We start from the raw sequence: 24,368 nt of genomic DNA, 5'->3' as shown, positions 1-24,368 counted from the left end.
TAACTGAGTATTTGGGGGGGGGGGGTGCATGGGGTAGAAGTGTGAGGGAAGATTGGTTGCTGGGTTGTGTTCTCACACTTCCCTCCATCACAGATCGGTAAACTGGCACAAGAAGCAACTACAAGATGTTTCACAAAGTTATGTTGACCCTTCACAGCATGCCTTATGAATCGCTGACGATGCAGTGCACAGACATACCCGAGGGTTGTTTACTTTCAACAAAATGCATTAATGCTAGATGGAATAGAGATAAAAATTACTAATACTAACACAAATAACTCTTATGGACAGAATCTGTGTCAATCTCTGCACACTGTTCCACACAGCTAGAGGAGAAACCGATTCTTAGTCATCGTGTATGGCAGCTGTACTGTTCTTCCAGGAAAGTTGGCTTCCTTCACTATGACCATGTCTTGATTTTCAGTTTACAGGCAGACAATACCTCCCCAGCATTTCCTATCCAGTTCTCTTATGAGCAGACAAAATAACGTAACTGAGCTTGTGTTTATGCAGTAGTTATTTGTAGTTTATTAAATTAATACTTTTTGCAAATGTCAAGTGAGTTTTTATGTAAAACACGTACCTGTAAACAGTGGCTGAGAAGTGTTTAATCTGTAGTCTGTTGTTGGCAGACTACTATGTAGTATTGGTGAGAAAGTGATTGGATTGGTTAATGTGACACTTTGCCACTGTCTGTCATTCACAGTGTGTTGCAAAGCTATGTAATTGTGTTTTTGTCACTTGGTAGTGAAGTACTGAACCGTAAAGTGCCCTCCGCCACACACCGTTGGGTGGCTTGTGGAGTATAAATGTAGATGTAGACATGAGAAGTTTCTGCGCGTCTTTAACCATTGTGTTACTGATAGTCTGCATAAATCTTTTCCATTCAAGAATTCCTGGCACCTGTTGAGCAGGCTTCAGAGTGGAGCCACTTGCCATACATCAACAGTATGTCTTACAAGATTGGTGTGAATGTGTGTGATGGAATGGGACTGGTCATGTTAAAGTTTAGAACAGTAATTTGCTCTAATTAGGTGACCTGCTTGGGTGTTAGAGGGATGCAATTTAAGCTTCTGGGTCTCTTCAGGTGTTAAGAGAGCAGAGGCTGACGTGATGCAGCAGATACCCCTCACGTTGTGGAAAGTGTTCTGGAAAGTAATAGTGGACACTATGAAAGTGACATTGTCGAATACATATTGACAGTGTGTTACATTTGAGACAGGCTTGTCAGTGTGGTAAATATTGCACATTTCCAGCTGTTGGTTTCTTTATGTAATTCTTCACACTGCTTCACCAGTGATTCGTAAGGCACGCTTTGGAGGGTCAGTATAGCTTTGTGAAACACCATGTAGCTGCTTTTTGTGACGAAATGCGGTAGACTGAGTGGGGCATCTGCCCGATCTTCAGTTTGCAGACCTATGAAGGAGACAAGTGCATGAACACAATCCGGCAACCTTCCCTCCCACACGCTTCTATCCTACACATTCCCCACCCCTCTCTATTCCCATTGTCACCCTGTTACACCTCAGAAAACAATTTGTCCCTTAATATGGCTCTACTGAGCGTAGATGTGGTACACACATTTAATATTTGTTTATAACCCACTCTGCTCAAAGATAAACATCAAATTTATACCATTGAAACATTATTTTAATAGTCTGTGATTTTTCTATCCCCTGAAATGTGGAAATCATTAGTTCTAGAGAAAACAAGAATAGGACCTTTTTTTGTAGGAAATGTTAATATTGTACTAGGAAACATTTTCGATAGAAGCTACAGTTTTTGAGAGAGAAATAAAAAATGACTCTTAAGTGCCTCCCACCTCCTCTCCAACACACTCCACCAGTATGGATTTTTTGTTCTGTTGTTCATGACACACTATCCTAGCTGTAACTGAACCCGCTGATTCCATGTGTGACTGATTTGTTTAAATTTTGAAGTATACGAATTGCGTGTGATCTAACTGTTTAATATAGGGAAAGAATTTCTTTTTAACTAAGAAAATAGCAACTATCATCTAATTTATGAACTCTGTTTGCTATAGAAGATATCAAGTTTGGCACAGGATGATTTTTAGCTACTGGAAAGCCACTGTTTCAAAAACTAGACGCTACTTTAAAGGAAGTTGGTGTTTCATCCTTTTACACAGCAGAACACCAAGCATCCTGGTGACTGCCTTGCATAGCCACAAAAAGTCATTTACAGGGTGTATATGATCCAGGAGATCCGGGAAAAACCCGGGAATTTTTTCATCCGGGAAAAACATCAGGAATTTTATAGAATTCTGGGATTTTTCATTGTTTTAGATTTCAGTTAAATTTTTGTAGGTTTGATGTGTGAGATCTGATACACTGACAAAGAACTTTAGCCCACTAATGCTGAATAATTCTGCAGCAATGAAACATAAATCAGAGAATAACACCAAAATAAAAGTTTAGTTGCATTGAAAATGGGTAATTTACACAATACACAGACCAGTTTGCCGACACCGAAAAGTGTCTAAGGCTTTAGGTCGAAGATTATGCAGTACGTCCGTAAAGACTAACGTGCATTCGATGTGTGTGATGTCACAGTTCTTTACATTTCTAACAGATCACTGGAAAATATTACGAATAGTGGCTTGAGGAGCGATACTTTCAAAGTAAATTTCCATGTAAGATGATTTATGTTACGTCTGAGAATGTGCAGTGAATTTCTTAAATCACAGGGCATTATAACTCTCATTCAAAACGTAACACTTTGAGGATTAGCCATTTGAAAAATTTCAGGCGCAGAAGATAAGTCATTTACGCCACTATTTAAAATTTTACCGGCACGTTTGTATTTGATATGACTTACCATGTAACACACACTAAAGAAAGACCGAGCTTCAAGTTTGTTTTCATATTTAATGTTGTTCTTTCACAGATAAAAAATTATGCAATCGATGGCAAAAAGTGTAATTGACATTCAAAAAAGTGCATAATGTGTTACTGAGCAATGTCAAAAGTCTCTTCGTGCCAAAACACTTAGACTTTTATATAGTATAGAAAAGACAGTGTTCTGGCATGCAGAGCAATAGCAGTTCGCTTCTTTTTCTGCTTTTTTCTTGTTTTGCCGGTGAATTCTCTCTTCATCTACGAACAGCTCTTAAGTTTGCTACTACTTCATTCTAACTAATCCTATAAATGGACAACAGAAGGCAGCACCAGTCAAGCGACAGGTAACAGGACATCCATACCTTGCTCTCATACGAAATTAGTCCAGTTTTAGAGTGAAAACCTATGTCAAGCGCAGTTGCTATATACCCTGCTCTAAAATTTGCTTTCAGTAAGGACAAGTATGTCTCTTAACTCTTCCATTCCTCAATTTCTCTGATTTTATTATTGTTTTTATTTAAATACAAAAGCTTGCGGTTCAGTCGTTGTTAAAGACCTTTAATTACTTTCTTTCGTTTTAGAATAAGAGATTTTTTCTGTAAAATATTTTGTGCATTTTTACAGTCTTTTTTTTTCCGTTTCGTTTCTTAATTTTACCTCTGGTCTTTCTTTTAATACTTAATTTCTTAAATTAAGTTTACTTTACAAATATTTTTGAATCTTGAAAGTTATTGTTTGAAATTTATATTTAAACATCTGTGGGAGTTAACAGTTTAAAATAAAATAACATTATCATATTCATTTCTTTTAAAAACATTTTATTAAAGAAATATTTTAATTATTATTAGACAATACAACAAATAATTTAGAAGGAAGTACCATGTATAACAACAAATACTGTAATTTAGGAATTGACTTTGGAGAATAACTCACTTGGAGCTGTGTGTGAGAGCATTGATTCGTTCTGTAATAGATTGTCGCTCTATCTGAGCGTTTTGAATGGTCCCCTCAAGTTTTGCCTTCTTCTCTTTAAGCTGTCTTATTTCTGCATCAACAATCTTCCTTTTAGTCAGATGATCCTTTTTCCTGGATGACTCGTCAGTTCGACTTTTGAGGTCTTCAGCTTATCGATCTCATGAGTTTCTTACAGAGTGTATAAGGAACTTTGTTATAGGCACTCCTTGGACTCCGCTGTGTGTCTTAACTGCATCATACACCAGTCTTCTGCTCACTACAGATTGTTCCCTTATATTCTCAAAGAGGCACTCTTTGTTCACCGAGAATCCTTGCTCCGCAGCTGCTTGACCATGCGACAAAGTGAGTGCAATTTCCATTGCCTTTAGCAGCTTGTGGCGCGTTGCATTCTGGTTCTTGAGACATTTCATCCAGAACTCATCCAGCTGTTGCCCCTTTTTGTTGAATGTTTCGAATTTTGTTTTGCAGTCCTTCTTTACAACAGAAGTGTATTGCACTTCTGCTTTATTGGCACATCTGCCGTCCATCCAATTGCTCTCCAGCAAAATCTGTAGACAGGAGTGAAATCGTTTGGGACCAGCCTCCCTGCACACTATTGTGGGATCAAAGCAGCTTACAGCTTTTGTCAACCTAAAGTGTAGGGGAGATTTCTGCATCAACTTTGACACGAGCTTGCTCATTCCTCTTCTGCATTCATTACAGAACTTAGCGATTTCAAGGGCTGTGAGAGACCTGCACTTTCTGAACCCAATCTTGATGTGGTTCACACCCAAAAAATTGGATTCTTTGTCCAAATTAACTGACGGCGAGATCTTAGTCGGCTAGACAAATTGTGTCATCATTGTCTCCATTATCTCTGTCAAAGCAGAGTGGAGGAACGGTGTTAGCGGCCAATCGGATTAGAAATCCTTTAGGAAAGGTGTCAAGTCTCCAGCAAGCGTCTTGAAAAAGGCAATTTTCAGACAAAGTAGCTTGTCCTTGAGGTGATTCTCCACTACCCTGTAGCTAGCACATTTTGGTTTGTTTTTTTCTTCCAGCTTTACAACAAATATTCGCAGAAACGGAAGCATTACTAGAGCTCGCTCAGCAACTTCCACATTCTCCTGCCATCAGATCGTGCAAAACTTTGAGGGAAACATTTCCAATTTCGTTGTCGAAATATACAGAGCTCTTCTGACAGGGACATCCTTAAAAAGATTGTACAAGGCATGTAAAAACTGAATTATCATCCACTGTGTTTCCTGAATTGCGGACTTGAAGGTGCCGTGAACTACGTGAAGCCCACACGTTCCAATTTCCAATAAAACAGTGTCTGTTCCTTCAATTTGTTTAAAAAAAAAAATTTGAAGTTCCCTTAAGAACGCGACGTTAGGGCCGTCCATCGATACTTGTAAAAGTTTTTTCATTGCTTTGCTGGGAATTTTTTTCTTGAAGGACTCGAGTAGCTTAGCTGTCATTGAACTGCCTAGAAAAGCCAATGCATAGTAACGGGTGCACACTAGGCTTTTTTTTTTTTTTTTTTTTTTAAAAAAAAAAAGACCCAATAACGCACTAAAATGTCCATCTGGTTTCTTTTGCAGATCTTGTTTAAGGATTCGTCAAAACAAACAACAATCCGTGATGCGTTTACGAGGTTAGATTTTAATTTCAGACTCTAAGAAGGTAGCTAGTCCATATTGCACGATATAACCGATTTTGTCCTTTTGTAAACACATGCTCTTGGCCACTTCGCTGTCGGGGAACATTGCAGGGAAAAGTAACATATTGTTTGCTGAACTACGCAGTCACTTGTGTGAAACAATGCACTCCAAACACCAAACACCACAGTATTTCCGCCTTTGTCCTTTGTCATCCGATCAATTCCTCTCAGTTTATTCCCTGGTTTTGACACTGCAGTGACTTCCTTCTGTGGAGGCGCAACAATTCCAGCAGCCAACGCCACTGTTGTTGACCCAGCTGAATCCGCAGATGTGGTAGTGGAAGTAGAATCTGTTTGCTGGGTTGAAGTGGTGTAGAAGTACAAACTTGCTGTGCTTCTCATGGCAGCTGCTTTCACGACGTGCTTCTTGGATTTTGTCACGTGACTTGTAAGAGCCGATCTTCTCATAGTATGGATGTTAATGAGGGTCCGTGGCCATAATTCACATTTAGCACTATAAAGGCCTGTGGGTACTTTCACCAACCAGTCCTTGAATGCTGGATCTGAAAGCCAGCTATCTTGAAAACCAATCGACATGGCGCAGTCGCAGTGATCGTTGGTGGGCAACCTTTATTGGAGAAAGAATGGATGTAAATAAGGCTGCACCTCGTTATTATGCATAATGAAATAAGACACAATGAGTGTTACCTACCTTGTCAGTTTATAAAACTTTGCCCCGCACGTGCGCAGAACTGAATTCAACAGGTGAACCGAGCACACTGACTACTGACACTGTGTGATTTGTAAAGCAAGCGAGGCACGTTTGACAACACTGTCTCTGTCAAGCAACAATCAGCATTAATTATGATATTATTAGTAGCGCTGCGTTTGTTGACACTTTAAGAAACTATGAATGACAAGACTTATCAACCAGTCTTACTCCAGTAATCTGTTGCAAGTTTCTAGCTAATTTTACATGTACAGTACAGCACCTCAATTATAAAGACGAAAGATATTAAGGCCACCGTGCTCATCGACCAAAGTTCTGAACGCTTCGCCACCTTTTTGTTCTAGCTTATTCCTTACCATGAGGCTTCTCTCTCTCTCTCTCTCTCTCTCTCTCTCTCTCTCTCTCTCTGTGTGTGTGTGTGTGTGTGTGTGTGTGTGTGTGTGTCTGTCTGTCTGTCTGTCTGTCTGTCGGCTGCTATTGGTTACTTGCTCTCTTCTCCCATCCATGGTTTCTAAGTTATGAAGTCTGCCGGTTACGAACGACTTGGCCTCCTAGTTACTTTACAGCTGAGGCACTCTACTGTATGTAAAATTTCCGAAGTGCTTTAGGACTTGGTAGACCTTCTGTTGTGCATATACCGATTTTAATTTAAAGCCTAGATTCTGTACCAGCGTACATGTTGATTTACTTGTAGAGGAATGATTTACCCGCTTAATTTTAAAATATGGTTTTACTTGACATCCAGTATATTGATAATGTCACTTTTTATGTATCCCTCTGTACCTAGAAACGTAATAAACGCTGTTCAGCTGTTATTGTTGTCTTCACGTTATGTTTTCTTGCTGTTGTTTGACGTACTTGCAAGCCTCCTCTCCATATTTTTCTGCTAATCAAGTCTGCAGTAAAGGAAACATTCTGGATTATATTTCAGTGAAGTCATGAAGACCGGCCTGAGCTCGCTCATTCCCTTAACTCAGTGGGCAAAATGTGTTTCTAAATCTGTTAACTCGCAACTGGGTGTGTGCATACTAACGAGAATTGCGTCTTGTACTGGAATCTGTTATTATGAAGTCTTACTGATTACTGTTCGTACAACAAAATTTAAAATCAATTCTCAATAGCAATGGTATAACCGCTCGTTTATAGCATTTAGTCTCTTCTTCGTAACAGTTTTCCTTTCATAGATGATGTGGTGCCTTACGCAACTGATAATCATATTTGCATGATTTTAATTGCCAAATTAGAGCTTGTTAGTAGGCCTACGGACTTCCTATCATTATAGGACTAATAATAGTGGATTCCAATAGACGATGCAATTCTCGTTCGTACATACACATTTAGTTAACAGTTAACCAATGTAGAAATGCACTTTGCTGAGTTGAGCGAGCTTGGCCTACCTTCGTAACGTACGCACTGCGTCCTGTCTTTCTCGTAGGCCTCATGCTCTGAATAACTGCCGTCATTCGCTAGTGAGATCACGTGACATGAACTATGACTGGCTGACAAAAGTAAATCGCTCAACGCAATCTCTATTTTAGAGCTTCGGAAGCTACCGTCTGTATATACTTTCGCAATACAAAAATAAACTCTGTCCATACTGTCTTGCATCAAACATCTTTCCAAACATTGTTTTTCCTGGATGTCGTTTCCTAAAGTGCTGGGACGTCCTCCGCCAGTATAAGGCCTTAACGATTCAAAGGACTGGTAGGTTTTACAGCTCCGAGGGAAAGTATATTGTTGCTTAACACGGATGTATTTTCACCCACTTTATACGTAATTTCATCCAGGAGAAATTGTGTTTTTAACCAGGAAATCCGGGAATTTTTTTTTGCTTGTCCATGTAGACACCCTGATTTAACATGATGCCCAATCTATGCCCAGAAAAACTAACCCCTTTTGTCACTCATTGGCATTTATTTTATACTTTAAAACTGTTGTTATTCTGATGATTGTAAAGAGGTTTAATTGACTTGTTGATAAAGTACAACTTAACGGAATACATTGTTAATTTTCAGTCAACTAATTTTTTCATGGACCTCTCTCCAAAGCACAATGATGACAATGGGGCTTAATTTGCAATAATTTTGGCACACGGCAAAGGATGTTTCACTGAATGATCACTTCACTGCCTACCAAATGGTTTTATCCTAACCACAGCAGCAAATCGATTGTAGGCTGCCACAATCTTACCATACAACAGTCCGTTTGTAAAAGATACTAATTCTATACCAATTTTTGGTCACCAGCTCTTAATGAGCAGTTTAACTTTAATACTTTAGAATCAATTTTACTGTTACTGAAACGCAGTTATTTAGTTACAGTTATTTTGAGTTTTCCACTTGGAATCAAGACGGGTGCAAGCTGTGAGAATACTGCATAGCTCAATGGCTACTGCCTTCAAAATTTGCAGTTACACTTGAATGGAAAATTAAGTAGCTAGCAAAATTGTAAAATTAATTTCAATACCAATATCAGTAATTAAATTAGCAGTGCGACCAGTAAATGTGAGAGAGATACAAATAGACTTAATGATACAAAGGAAAGGAAGACATTAGCTGCCATTGGGTATTGAAATACATCAATAGGGGAAAGAAAGTTGAAAATTCATGCTCGACCAGGACATGGTGCCCCTGCCCATTACTCTCACTACTCACAGCAATTCACTAATTCCTATGAGAGTTAATCTGTTGTGCATGTAGACAGAAAGGATCGTTGGGCTGTCCTGCCCTAGTTACATATTTGTGATGTCTGTTCTTTTGGGATATCCAAAAGAACACACACTGCATATAAATAAAGCTGTTCTTTGTAGCAAAATTAGCATTGGTTGAAATAATGACAGTTTTCCACACACAATTACACACACACACACACACACACACACACACACACACACAAAGATAATGTGACTTACCAAACGAAAGTGCTGGCATGTTGATAGACACACAAACATACACGCAAAATTCAAGGTTTCGCAACCAACGGTTGCTTCATCAGGAAAGAGGGAAGGAGAGGGAAAGACTTTCCCCTCTCCTTCCCTCTTTCTGATGAAGCAACCATTGGTTGCGAAACCTTGAATTTTGCGTGTATGTTTGTGTATGTTTGTGTGTCTATCAACGTGCCAGCGCTTTCATTTGGTAAGTCACATCATCTTTGTTTTCAGACATATTTTTCGCATGTGGAATGTTTCCCTCTATTATATATGTAAACAGCGATAAGGAAATAGGATAAATTGAATAAATTGAAGAAAAATTTTAAATAACAGAATTTATTCCATAATGGCATATGAAGCTTGGCCTGTAATGTTCAACATAGTTACCCACTTATAATTAACAAAAGTTCTTCCCTTGTTTGTAGTGGCTGTTGTGACGCTGTAGTTGAAGTCTACAGAATGATAATTGGCTAGGCCCTTCACGTATGCTCCTAGACAGGGGATTAATTTGCTATGAACACGTTACTTGTGGGAGCCATTGTTCTTTATGTAGCATTTGCTCAAAATGCCATCATAGATTAATGTTAGGTAATCTTGCTTTACAAAACTGCAATCTCTGGAGAAGACTCTGCAACACAAATGCTGCTACCACACCAACTTTCAATGTAATTTACACAGTTTTGGCACTCTAAAAATAGCAGCACCAGACATGACAAAAGTACCTCCACACACTAGGCTAGCCCACCTGTAACTTTCACCTTTGCTTTCTACCTGTGCCACTTTGTGCCGAGGTCATCCACGCAAAATGGATTAAAAACCCTTAGTGGATCCCTGCCGTCCTTTGTAGCCTACTCAAAAGTTTGACATTTCCAAATAACCACAGACTATTACAGTCATTATAACTATTGCAAATGTTCATTATTATGCTCTTAGTTTTAACAAATAATTATTCATTCGTTTCTGTTTAATAAGTTGTTGGACATTCAACACTGTTCATAAAATGGATATCTCAACTATAAATTTTATGGTTACAGTTTAAGTGAAAAATTTATAAATCTAGTCAAATTTAAGCTATTCTGTTACATATGTCCCACACTTTGTTGCAGTAAATATCTCTCACACACACATTAATTTTCCTACTATAAATCATGAAAAGTTGTTTGGGATTGTAAAATTGGTGACCAAAACTGTTACTGAAATGGAGTTAATTAGAAGTAGGGTGTTTTGATTTGATATCATGTCTAGAGCCATGGTTCTTGAAATGGGAATTTGATGTCATTTTAATATTATATGCAATTTTCAGTGTGGAGGAAAATAGTAAAAATAAATGTCAGCATTCAATCAGTTGCCTATATTAATAAACCACCTCCCTCAGATTTACAAAAATTTGCGCAGGGAGGAGAAAAATTGCAAATTCTGCCACATTTTGTAAAAGCCACCAGTTTTGCATTATAATGCTAAATATCACAGATTTTGCATGTTTGTCATTTACTGTTTGTGATTTTTTTTTTCCTGTCCCTAGTTATCATCTTGATCCTGTGTGTATTCCATTCTTATTCTTCAAGGAATTGGTAGTATTTATCAACAATAGTCTCTATTCTCATCCTCTTGAATGAATACCAACTTGGAGAGTCAGTATTAATGACATGAAATTGCTAATTGATTTTAGTAACTATATAGTATAAACAGAGTAAATAGAAATTGGTATATCCTGGACACTGCTAATTGGGTACTTACAGTCAACAGTTAATACTCTAACCAATGGTGTAAGGAAAATTAACTAGTTCTTTTAGATCACATTTTTGCTGATAGTCATTCCCAAAAGTGAGTATCAAAATGTAAAAGTCTGATTTGGGGAGTTTTCATTGCCCACCTAGAAAAGAAAGTATTGTAAACATTGTCAAGATAAATTAAAGTCAAACTAAAATTTGTTTGCATGATGCCACATTTGGATGCCGTCAGTCTTGTAAACTGAAGGATACTTAAAGCAATTTTTGTGTGACAGAAAGTATTTGGCCAAAGTAAATATTTTGAGCATTAATCAAAATATTTTGAGAAGAAATTTCAGTCAGTAGCCATAAGTTATTCACAGAGTCACCATTTCTATATATCTAGTATTGTAATTCAGTTTCATTTTTCATTTTCTAGGAATGCATACCTACTGTATATTTCATGGGCACCCTTTGAGTTGCCACAGCCAGTCTCACAACTTGCACAAACTGCTTACATTGTAAAATTCTGTAAACAAAGTACATAGATTAAAACTGGATTGCATGACTACTAAAATTGCTTAGAATTCAGACAACATGTGAACCTAGTTGAAATTATATTGTTAGCAGATGTTTGGCATCCTGGCCAACCTAAGTGTGGTTTAGAGGCAGTTTTTTTGCTTGTCCACTCTCTTCACTACCTCTTAAGTAGCTGACTACACACACGCGCACACACACACACACACACACACACACACACACACACACACACACACACAACCTTTGCTGTCCTCATGTGAAAATGTTTGTGAAAAATAGGTGTAAGAAAGTACATAATGAAAGAGGGTTAAAAAAAATTTCCATACTTTTTTGATCAAAAATTACAGTTGGAACATTTTGATATGTGGATCATTCTCACAAAGTGGCATCGAGAGACAAGGTAAGTAATAAATTTTTAATCACTAACTCTTTCATTTGTGAACCAGTTTTATTCAGTTTGGTGCCATTGGAAAGGTAAAAGAACCAGCTGTAATATAAAATTATTAAAATGCTGGACTTCTACATACATATATTTATAAAGTTTTAATGAAAGTTGTTTCTAAAGAGTTTTTGGAATTGCAAGTTTCATCATTTATAAATTTTGTTTCACATAATGCCTATCATCATACTTTTCAACATAAAAAGTCGGGAGGGTGTTGTTTCTGGTCAGTGATTTAAAACTGAAAAAGCATAAATAGTGATATATTACTTTCATTTTGTAACTCTTAGCTGCCGTTCAACAAATGATCTTCAATTTACGTAATAGACGTCCATAACATTGTAAAAAGAGTTCTTTCTTTTTAAACAAGTTATCAGTGAAGAATATTGTGTCTGATCCAGAAGTATGCAACTGACCAGTGCTTGTGCTTTTCATAAGGGATATAAGAAACATCAGCATGAAATTGACTACAAATAAATTTACGAAGGTCCACTTGGTGTCATGAAATTGACCTTTTGCAGCTCTTATGTTCTTCACTTATCTCCATAATTTTTCCACACCCCAATGGTTACTGCAGAAAGCTGCAATGAACATCACTTTTTAATAGTGATTGAGGCATTGTTTTGAACCCCAAGATGAACTTCTATGAATTTAGCAGATGATGAAACAAGGTTTATCAGCAACCTGCTTTCATTCATTGGTTTGGAGAAATGACTGACTCTTGTCCAGGGACTAATAGAACCAGATTCGTGCCGTTTCCATAACGTATTTGTGAATGTTGTTATCTCCTCTTTCATAATATAAAATGTTTGTGTTCTGGAACAAGAGTTTTGGCAAATGTAAACAGATCTTGTGAACTTTAAAATGTGGGTGATTGTCATATGGGCACTATAAAATTACTCTTGTGGCTAAACATTCAGTAATACCACCAACTCCATCACATTCATTTTGCCATAACTAGTGGCAAAAAAAATTCAACATGCAGTTGCCCCATGATGTTGCTTGTGATGGTACGAATTTACAAAGCTCTTAAAATTTTTGGGTTTTCCAAAAGTTGGGATACCACCACCCCATTGGCTTTGACACATGTTGTTATCAAGATGGGGGACATCTCATTTCAAGCATATTAAATATGACCACCACATCAGCACCCATTATACCCACAAACAAACATCAGTAACTTGCAAAAAAATTTAACTCCAACCATAGAATGAAAGTAATGGGAAAACTGCAGGAAGTGATGGGGTTTTGGGCAGAGGTGAACTAAATATTTGACAACAACAACAACAACAACAACAACAACAACACCTTTCAAAACAAATATAACCCAAAAATCAACAACAATCAACAAAACCAAAAAATTCACAAAATACTCCTTTTGATATTGTACATTGTGCTTGACCCAACATGTGTGTGTTGAGGCACAGGTTGTCTCCAAGAACCTAACTTCTCTCTTCATCACTCACAAGTTACCACTTTGTCTATTTGTCCAATAAAGCTTTTGGTTTTCTTCTGCGTTTGTTTTACCACCCATGCACGAGCCATAAACCTTCAGTTTTCAAATTGCTAAAAACATGCTTCCACAAAAATACTTTTGCCTACAGTTCCCGCCTCTTGAGCCCTTACCGAAGTAAGTTTCATTCAAACAAGAAAAACAAGTAGAACATAACTGTGACATTGCAGTGAAAGTTTCTATGTGACGTAAAATACGTAAAGCTACTCATGACCAGTTAACTGCATGTGTCATCCAGTAGGATGATGTATAAACAACAAAACAGAGATTTTCCTACTAGTAAACTTCACTATGCCTTATCTAAGTAACCTTTTTACTAAAAATTTCCAAATCCGGTCATTTGTGGCACTCGATAGAGCTTAGTGGGGAGCGTGAAAAGTAACCTGGGTTATGTAAGGTAGCTATGGTTGATGGTACCAGGAACTCACACACAATTTAGAAACCCATTAATGCGAATTTCACTTGACCTATATAGCTCAAACAAAGCCCACAATACAAACAACCTGCAACTAGCAGAACTAAGTGTTATCAAATCCTAACAAGTTCAAAATAATTAAAACAGTCCACAATACTCACCATTATAAACTACTAAATATGAATTTCAACTACCAACACAAACCATAAAATCATAAAAACTCCCTCAACATAAATTTAGATATCAACATATCAAAGAAGATTATGAACACAAAGAAATTTACTACATTTCTTATGACAAACACCAAAATACATAAAAACATACTTGCCACCCGAAGTCAGCTGACAAATAAATGTCAGCTTCTCTCTCTCTCTCTCTCTCTCTCTCTCTCTCTCTCTCTCTCTCTCTCTACACACACACACACACACACACACACACACACACACACAAAATCATCCTACATGAGTGGGTGCCACCACTTACTCCTACATGCTCTCTGCAGATGCAATTTATTTCATACATGCCATGCTTCAATTGCATCACACAATGCAACAGCTACATCATGAGTTGAAGCTGATGGGTGGCATCCCAGCCTTTTTGTATTGTGCAGAACTTCCATCACTGAAGTAGCTGGTATATTGGATGTGTGATATTTTTTCCTGTATACAGGAGAGATAGATTTTCTGGAAAACGTAAAATGTGTTTGTCATGCTACAAAAAAAATCACTTCTACAACATGACAACATTGAATTAATGAAATCCTCTATTGTGTAGTACACAGCAGAAGGTTGAAGGGTAACTTGAATTTTTCATCAGTGAAATCCTTGTACAGCATCCTGAAACAAATGTGTAGAGTTTCCTGCAAAACCCACTATAATAATACATGAAGTTTTGGGGAGTGTTTCATTGTTCTATTTTAAGTAGCGACTCTGCAATTTAGAAATGTAATGATGTTATTTCAAATTTCGATGAAATACTCATTTTCATCAGCTGTCTTCATTAATGTGTCCAATATTAATCAGGTCGGATCCATTGCTTGAAAAATAACATTTTCAGACTCTTGTAATGATTTCAGCTCCAAGCAATAATTCTGCAATGCATATTGCAAACAAGTTTCTGTAAAAAGGTTCTTCTATGTGTGCAGAGTGGGGTATCAGTTTTACATTTTGGTGATAAATGGTTACACATACATTTGTGGATTCCACAGCTGTTTGCAATAACACATTACATTGTATGAAATTCACAAGACTTTATAAAACCAATTTTTATCAGAAGTAGGTACACATATTTTACATTGTGCAAAATCTATTTTTTTATTAGCAGATATTTGGCTTGTCGTCGCCATAATAAGATTGGGCATGTGTTTCCACATCCTTATGTATTCTGTTTCCCATTTTGTAGCTTCCTTTTGACAAAATGTCATCCTCTTCTACAATACCCATGATTTCTTTAGCTCATGAAGTTGGTGCTAAGTACTTGCAGTCTTTCTTTAATAGAATTTCTGCTAAATTTCTCTTTAAAGTTTTTACATTAAACTATTACAGCTGGCATTCAGCATGCCATGTTCTTTAGATACATTTTCCACTGAAAAATGTAGCAATTGTGAAGTTGTTTGCTGGAATTTTAAGGCTGCTCAACAGTACTTGGATTGAATGTGTTGTGGGTGTCTGTCATGTTCTTTTGGTAACTTTAAATGATAAAATTTCAAGTAATTCATAACTTTCATAAAGTTTTTCAAGGGTTGTAGATATATCTAGTGTACATTCTGAATCTTCAACTTCACATTCATTCATCTCTGGAAAGTTGTTTAATTTAGGAGATAAAATGGCCTTCCGGCATGTTATAGAAAGCTTAGTATCTGGTATAAGTCAAAGACTTTATGTTCCTTTTCCATGATCAAAGAAACAGCTTTCAAAGCTTTCTTAACAAATCTTTTACCTTGCTTCTTAAAAGGTGTTACTGGCATTAACATCAATGGTGTGCTATGTACTGATGCAAACCCAATTGGTGAGCACTATGCTCGAGCCTCCACATCGGAGAACTATTCCTCAGCATTTCACACTCTCAAATGGTGGATAGAAAGGAAAACCCTCTCGTTCATTAAATGTCACACTGAATCCTATAATGCTCCATTTACATAGTGAGAGCTCCTCAGTGTCCTTGCACATTGCCACGACACAGCTCCTGGGCCAGATCAGAACCACAGTCAGATGATCAAACATCTCTCGTCAGACTACAGGCAACATCTCCTTGTCATCTTCAACCCGATCTGGTGCGATGGCATCTTTCCATTGCAATGGCGGGAGAGCACCATCATTCCAGTGCTCAAACCTGATAAAAACTCACTTGATGTGAATAACTATCGGCCCATCAGCCTCACCAACATTCTTTGTAAGCTGTTTGAACGGATGGTAAGTCGGCAGTTGTGTTGGGTCCTGGAGTGGTGTGGCCTACTGGCTCCATGCCTGGGCAGCTTCTGCCAGGGTCGCTCTACCATTGATAATCTAGTTTCCCTCAAGTCTGCCATCTAAACAGCCTTTTCCAGATGCCAACATCTGGCTACAGTCTTTTTTTATTTACGTAAAGCATATGACATGACCTGGCGACAACATATCCTTGCCACATTATATGAGTGTGGTCTCCGGGGCTTACTCCCAATTTTTATCCAAAATTTCCTACCGTTCTGTACTTTCCATGCCCAAGTTGGTGCCTCCCATAGTTCCCCCCCCCCCCCCCCCCCCCCCCCCCCCTTCCCATATCCAGGAGAATGGGGTCCCCGCAGGGCCCTTTATTGAATGTATCTCTATTTTTAGTGTCCATTAATGGTCTAGCAGCAGCTGTCGGGCTGTTGGTCTCACTTTCTCTGTATGCAGATGACTTCTGCATTTTGTACTGCTCCTCCAATGCTGGTGTTGCTGAGCAGCACCTACAGGGAGCCATCCACAAAGCGCAGTCATGGGCTCCAGCCCACGGCTTCCAGTTTTCAGCCACAAAGTCGTATGTGGTGCACTTCTGTTGGCATCCTACGATTCATCTGGAACTAGAACTTTACCTTAATGACAATCCACTCACTGTAGTGGAGACATATCGATTCTTAGGACTGGTTTTCGACGCCCAATTGATGTGGCTTCTTCGTCTTCGTCAGCTGAAGCGGAAGTGCTGGCAGCACCTCAATGCCCTCTGCTGCCTGAGCGACACCATCTGGAGTGCAGATCCCTCTACGCTGCTGCAGCTCTACACAGCCCTTGTTCAATCCCGCCTTGACAAGGGAGTCTGGTTTATGGTTCGGCGGCACCCTCAGCATTGCGTTTACTCGATGCAGTGCACCACTGTGGCGTTTGACTGGCAACAGGAGCTTTTAGGACAAGTCTGATGACCAGTGTCCTGGTGGAGGCCAGAGTCCCTCCATTGAATGTTAGGAGTGCACAACTGCTTGTCAGTTATGTTGCACACATTCATAATTCTCTAGAGCATCTGAATTACCATCTCCTTTTCCCATCCATGGCGGTTCATCTCCCACATCGGAGGCCGAGGTCAGGGCTTAAGATTGCGTTTCGTGTCCAATCTCTTCTGTCTGGAGTGGAGTCCTTGCCTTTACCACCTATACTCGAGGTCCATTAACATACACATCCATGGCGTGCACCTAGGCCGAAGCTTCGCCTGGACCTTTCGCATGGTCCTAAGGACTGGTAACCCCATAACTCTGCTGTCACTTCCTCTCAATTCTTGACGTGTACCGGGGCCGTAAAGTGGTTTACACTGACAGCTCGATGGCTGATGGTCACGTTGGCTTTGCGTATGTTCATGGAGGACATATTGAACAGCACTCCTTGCCAGATGGCTGCAGTGTTTTCACTGCAGAGCTGGCAGCCATTTCTCGTTCTCTTGACCGCATCCGTTCATGCCCTGGAGAGTCGTTTCTTCTCTATACTGACTCCTTGAGCAGCCTACAAGCTATCGACCAGTGCTATCCCTGCCATCCTTTGGTAGCGACCATCCAGGAGTCCATCTATGCCCTGGAATGGTCCAGTCGTTCTGTGGTGTTTGTGTGGACCCCAGGCCACATCGGAATCCCAGGAAATGAACTTGCGAACAGGCTGGCCAAACAGACTACACAGAAACCGCTTATGGAGATCGAAATCCTTGTAACTGACCTGCAGTCATTATTATGCCGCAATGTTTTTCAGCTTTGGGAGACAGAATGGCATAATCTCAGTATGCACAACAAACTGCATTCCTTTAAGGAGACTACGAATGTGTGGAAGACTTCCATGCGGGCCTCTCGCAGGGACTCCGGGGTTCTCTGCTGGCTCCGCATTGGCTACGTGGCTAACACATGGCTGACTACTCCGTCGCAAGGACCCACCTCAGTGTCACTTTGGCTCACATATGACTGTCGTCCACATCTTGCTGGACTGCCCACTTTCCGACACACTGCGTCGGACTTTTAACCTTCCCAGCACCCTACCTTTAGTGTTGGGTGACAATGCCTCAACAGCAGATTTAGTTTTATGTTTGAATTGTGAGAGGGGGGTTTTATCGTATCATCTAAGGGTGGGCATTTAACCTTCTCTCTGAGATCATCACCCTCCCTCCATTTTAACTCTGTCACACTTTCTTTGCAGTTGTTTGTCTTGATGGTCGTCTTTTCCCTACATGTGTTCATATCGCCTTGTCTTTTAGGGTGGACACGTTAATGTGTTCCAGAGTGGCTGGCTCATCCTCTTTTATTATTGTGGTCAGCCAGCCCAGACCATATGCTCTAAGATTTTAATACCTTCTTCTACTTTTCCTTATGGTGTATGTTTTCCCCATTTATTGTTTGTTCCATTCATTTTCTTTGTAGGTGTGGTGTTGGGTGTTTTTGTACCTTGAGCCTTGCTTGTGTCAGGAGGAAGGGACTGATGATCCTGTAGTTTGGTCCCTTTATACCCCAAACCAACCAACCAACCAACCAACAATCCCATCTAGGCAGAGGGCACGTTTCTTAGAACCTGGTTTGAAGCCACTGTCATACCCATACCTAAGCCTGGTAAGGACAAACACCGCCAATTTCTCACACCAGCTGTGTTTGCAAGGTGATGGAATGTATGATTCATGCCCGTTTGCTATGATGTCTCAAGTCTTGCAATTTGTTAATCACTGCACAGTGTGGATTTTGAGTGTGTGGTTCTGCAGGTGACCATATTGTCACTTTGTCAACCCGTGTGGTGAATAGTCCCTGTTTTTTTTTAGAAAGCCTATGACACCTGCTGGAAGGCTGGTATCCTCATACTCTCTACACATGGGGCTTCCTAGGCCGCATGCTTAGCTTCCTTCAGGAATTTTTAAAATATGGAGTTTTCAAGGTAAATGTGGGTTCTGCCTTGTTGGACACTTTTATCCATGAAAATGGTGTACCTCATGGTTCCATCCTGGGCATAATCCTCTTTACTGTTGCCATTAACCCTATTATGGCTTGTCTCTTGCCGGGCATCTCTGGCTCCCTTTTTGTTGACAATTTGGCCATTTATTGCAGTTCTCCACAGATGTATCTCCTTGAGTGGCATCTTCAGCATTGTATCAGTTGTCTTTACTCGTGGAGCATCAACAATGGCTTTTACTCTTCCGTTCGTTGAAACTACGAAATTCTTAGGGCTCATGTTTGGTAGGAAACTTCCTTGAGCCTCCCATGTCTTACCTGTCCGCCTGCTGTACACAAGCCCTCAGTGTCCTACGTGTCCTCAGTTGTACTTTCTGGGGGAGCAGATTGGTCCACCCTCCTTCGTTTGTACCATTCCCTTGTCTGTTCAAAACTAGACTATGGGGGTTTCATTTATGCATCTGCATGTCCATCTATCTTATGCTGTCTCAATACAATCCTCCATCGTGGCATCCATTTGACCGAATCTGCCAAACTACCATTGTCATACCGCCTTGATTTTTCTCCTCGGCAGATGCTCATGCTGTTTGTCTGCCATGCCTTGCCACCCATCCTATGCCTCCACCTTAGATGGCTCCTTTGATTGCCAATGTGAAGAGTGTCCCTCTTCTCTGTTACCTCTTGTAGTTCGCTTTTGGCTATTGCTCCGGCCGCTAAACTTCACACTATCTGCCACTTCCCCAATGGGTGTGAACCATTCACCACGTTGGCTTCATGTGGCGGTCCATGTTCACCTGGACTTCATTCGCTTCCTGAGGACACTACTCCAGACTTGCACTATCACCGTAAGTTTCTCGACCTTCGCACAGAACTCTGCGATAGTTCCATTGCGTACACTGATGGCTCTCAGACTGACCATTGTGTCTGGTGTGCCTTCATCATTGGCATGACTATTTTCAGTATTGGCTTGTGGAACCCTGCTCAGTATTTACAGCAGAGCCCTTTGCCCTTTATCAGGTCACACAGTATATCTGACAACACAGGATTGCGTCATTTGCTCAGACCCTCTCTGTGCTCTTCAGATCCTCTGTGTGCTGTACACTGTTCACACCTTAGTACAACGTGTCTGGAAATCTTCCACTTACTCTCTTTGATGGAGCCACTGTGATGTTCATGTGGGTTCCTGGTCACATCAGTTGGACGGGAACGGAGGCCGCTGACACTGCTGCCAAGGCTGCAGTCCTCACACCTCGGCCCACTATTTCTTCCATTCACTCCAATGATATCTGTGTTGCCATGTGTCAGCAGGTGGTGTGACTTTGGCACCACCACCGGTTTTCCCTTCGTTTGAACAAACTCCAGGAATTAAACCTCTCTAGCAGCTTGGCCGACCATCTCTCGACCCTTTCGTCGAGAGATCATTTTAGCTCAATTGCGTATTGGGCACTGTTGTTTCGGCTATTGCCATTGGTTAAGTGGTGATCCCCCACCACTTTGTGCTCATTGTCCTCAACCTTTGACGATTCACCGTTTTCTGACTGAATGCCGTTTTTTAACCACCTACTTTCTTGTTTAGGTTTGCCACCTGAGTTATTGGTTGTTTTAGCGAACAATGTGTGGGCTGTCAGCCGTGTTTTACTTTTTATCCATTGTGGCAATGTGACGAAGGACACATAATCTTTAGTTCAGGATCTCCATTGTCTCTCTGACGTATTCTATGGACCTTTCTCCAAGTCCCTGTCTTTCCTTCCGTTGACTGGGCTTAACATGTAGTCGCTATTGACTCCTTTTTTGTCTTTGTGTTCTACGGTTCTAGCTTAGTCACATATGACTAGTTGTTTTTTCGCCCTAAAACAAAACAACCCTGTGTTCGATACTTAAGAAGACTGACTGACGCTTTCAGCACTTCTGTAATGGTTGATATGCCTCTGCATTGGGCTATTGAAGAGACGTTCATGCAACCACTGATTCTTACACTCAACGGAACTAGTGAAGTATCTTTCCTCAAGATGTCCCTGTCAGATGTCAAACCCAGTGTAGACAAAGGAAATTGGTGCAGCTGTTAAATACCACAGACAGGCAATATAAGTGCAGTCCTGTGAAAGCTGCTCTTATCGCATTTAAATTTTCCAAGGTAGATCACATAACGTTACAAAAGGCAAAAGAAGGTATGCTGGGTATGTTTCCTATCTACCATACAAAATCTTACTTCTCTTTCACATACAGGGGCCAAATTTCAGTGTATTAGTGGTCAACAAAAAGTGACTGATATTCCAGGCATCTGTAAGGATGATGTAATGAAATACGATGCCACACTCATCGCCGACCTGATAATCCACCTTGCCCAAGTATTGGTGTCTGATTACCAACCTCCTTGATTTCCCATCCCTACAAAAGGCAGGCAGTGTGTGTGTGTGTGTCTCCCTGCCCTTCAAAGCATAACATCTGAACCCTGGAACACCATTTTTTTTTTTTTTTTTTTTTTTTTTTTTTTTTTTTTTTTTTTTTTTTTTTTTCAGAGTGGGAACTCTTGTGTGCACTTAGGTGTCAAAGTACAGCTCTAAGTACTTAACAGATTTTACACCATCTGGTTTGAGGTAGAATCCCCCTTCTCTCACCACCCTTCGCATTAGGGGAAAATGCGGTTTTCATAATTTTGGAACCAGAGAAGACCCCACAGAAAGCAGATAGGTACAACCAATCTCTTATTGATGTTCTTTGCAAATAGTTTTAGCGCATGGTAATCTTATGACTGTGTTTGAGTATTGAAAGAAATGGGCTCTTGGCTAGCTCCAGTGTTGATTTCGAGAGGGCCAGTCTACTGGTATCATCTACTCCATATGCAGTCTATCAGAATGGCTTTTACCTGTTGGCAGCCTCTCGTTGTTGTCTTCTTTCACCTGCGTAAAGCCTACGACACCGCATGGCACCACTATGTTCTCATCACCTTGCATGAGTGGGATGTCTGTGAGTGTCTCCCAGTTTTCTATCTTGTCAATCCTTTGGTGTTCAGGTTGGTACTCCCTACAGTACTTCCCACATACAGGATAACGGAGACACACAGGGCTGTCCGACGTATCACCCTATTCTCAATAGTGATGAACAGACTTGTAGAGGTAGTGGGATTGATTGTCTTGTCAACCTTATATGCTGATTAACTTCTGCATCTGCAGTACTATAGTTCTTCCAACATGAAGGTCATGGAGCAGTAACTACAGCACCTTAAAAGGAAAGCAGTATATAGGGCACACACATGTAGGTAATGAGCTGCTTAACATTCAAGCAGGCACACCTACGTAGAAAGTGCACCAACCACGAATAACATTATATTGTAAGATTCCATGGGCGTTTTACAGTTGCGAGCTCATATCTATTCCTTAATTATTGCTTCAGCTAACACTGTGGTAAGTTCTGTTGTCAAAAGTCCAGGAGAGCAGTAGTAATATAAAATAAACAGTGAGATAGGTGAGAAAAAATTTCATGATCTGTACGAGAAAATGACCCAGATTCAAAGCTAGCAGCATAATCGTGCAATGAGGCAGTTGTCTAAGAGATAATTAGCATTCAAATAAGCAGTTGGCTGGGATCTGATGTAACTGCACTGTTTAATGCTTTGAGTGGGTCATTACCATGGGGTAACATTTTTATGCAGCAATAGAGATATAATGAAAGTTTATTTTATATTGTTTAATTTATCTCATATAATCCACATCTATTATATCATTGTTCTGTTAAACGAGGGTTAAACTGTGATATTTCTCATGTGCATGTTTACTTTGGCAACATAAAGAGAGTTGTTACTGACATGTGTACAAAGTCGCTGTGCGTCCACTGGTGTTATAAAAAATGGCGTGCCCCTCGAGGGTTAATGTAGTAGAGACATACCACTTTTTAGGACTCAAATTTAAGAAGTTAACTAAGTTACGCATATATGAAAGTTTAAGCAGACATACCAGTTAAAACTTATTATCCTCCGCTGCCTCAACACCTCTTGAGGTGTGGATGATTTTCCAACTCTACAAAGCTCTCCTTTTATGATATCTAAATTATGGTAGCCAAACCTGTCGATCAGCAGTGTCATCAGCATTTAAACTCAAAGACCTGATCCATCATTGTGGGGTGAGGCTTGCAAATCGTGTCTTCTTTAAAAGCTCTGTGGACAGCCTCCTAAAAGAGGCAAGGATTCCCCCCATTGGATAAGGTGTCACCAATTACTCCTCAGCCTTACCTTACATGTTCGTAGCACATCCAGCATGTGCAGTTAGACACCATTTCCTGATACAGAAATAAGACAATCAGACAAGAGTGTCACTTAAGAATTCAGTATCATATCTGACTTTCGTTTACCTCCTCTCAGTGCTGTAAAGGTGAGAGAGGTAGGCTGCCTGGGTGTGGGCTGGGTTCTCTGTCAAAGCTGATGGATGTGGACAGCAGCACAGGCAGGTCCTGGTGAAGATAAGAGTACTCTTTTAGTTTTTTTAGTAATTCATACAGTTCAGACATTCTTCTGTTTGTGCTCCAGTCTCTGGTGTGGTCCAGAGGTCCCTCATAATATACCTGTGTCACAGTAGCATATGTTGACGTATGGTGGGCAGCGTGCCTGTGCCGCTCGGGAGACAAGAGCACCGCCCTGGTGTCTCCAGTATGTGAAGCAAGCCGAAATGCTAGAATGCAGCCATGCTACAGTCGTGGATGACCACCAGGTCGTCTCTAATGCAGAAGGTTGTGCCATTCCAATGGCACAGTTATGATGTTCCTCAGAGTCGAAGTCTGGATCGACGGTGAGAAGCAGGGGTGAGTGGATAGCACATTGTTGCCTGCCAGAGCTGGGCAGACAGGCAGAGGTCCCTCCTTCATAGTCCTGTGGTGACAGTTCACAGCGAGGATTCCCGGCTGACATGCGGCAGGCGGCATGTGTGGCCCTGCTGTGCTGAACGCGAAGTACTTGACTGGGCCAGCATTTAAATGCCGTTTCCTGGTGCTGAATTCACAGAAGAGCTGCGTCTGTGGGCCACTGTGAACCATGTGGAACCAGGCAATGACTGGGGTCTGGCGTAATCGTCGACGACATGGAAGTCAATCATGCCGGAGTGGCTTCCCAAAGGCTGGCCCCATGACATTGACGTCCAGGATGGTGTCACAAATGTCTTGCTTCTGGAAAGGGGTGCCAATCTAGCAGGAGCAACAGCCGGCAGCAGCTGATGTTCGTGACTTGTGGCCTGATTTCGGCCCTCATGGTCCAACGACACGAGAGCGAAC

At 40.5% G+C, this 24,368-nt stretch overlaps 1 protein-coding gene across 1 annotated transcript in view; it reads left to right on the top strand.

Moving 5' to 3' along the window:
• LOC126184528 (polyadenylate-binding protein-interacting protein 1) overlaps positions 1–24,368 on the top strand; it is a 112,655-nt gene that overhangs the window by 46,993 nt on the left and 41,294 nt on the right. The window lies entirely within an intron of this gene.

Source organism: Schistocerca cancellata, chromosome 4 (assembly GCF_023864275.1).
Source record: "Schistocerca cancellata isolate TAMUIC-IGC-003103 chromosome 4, iqSchCanc2.1, whole genome shotgun sequence".
Classification (NCBI taxonomy): domain Eukaryota; kingdom Metazoa; phylum Arthropoda; class Insecta; order Orthoptera; family Acrididae; genus Schistocerca; species Schistocerca cancellata.
The sequence above is the reverse complement of the archived record's forward strand: the minus strand, read 5'-3'. Positions and strand labels throughout refer to the sequence as shown.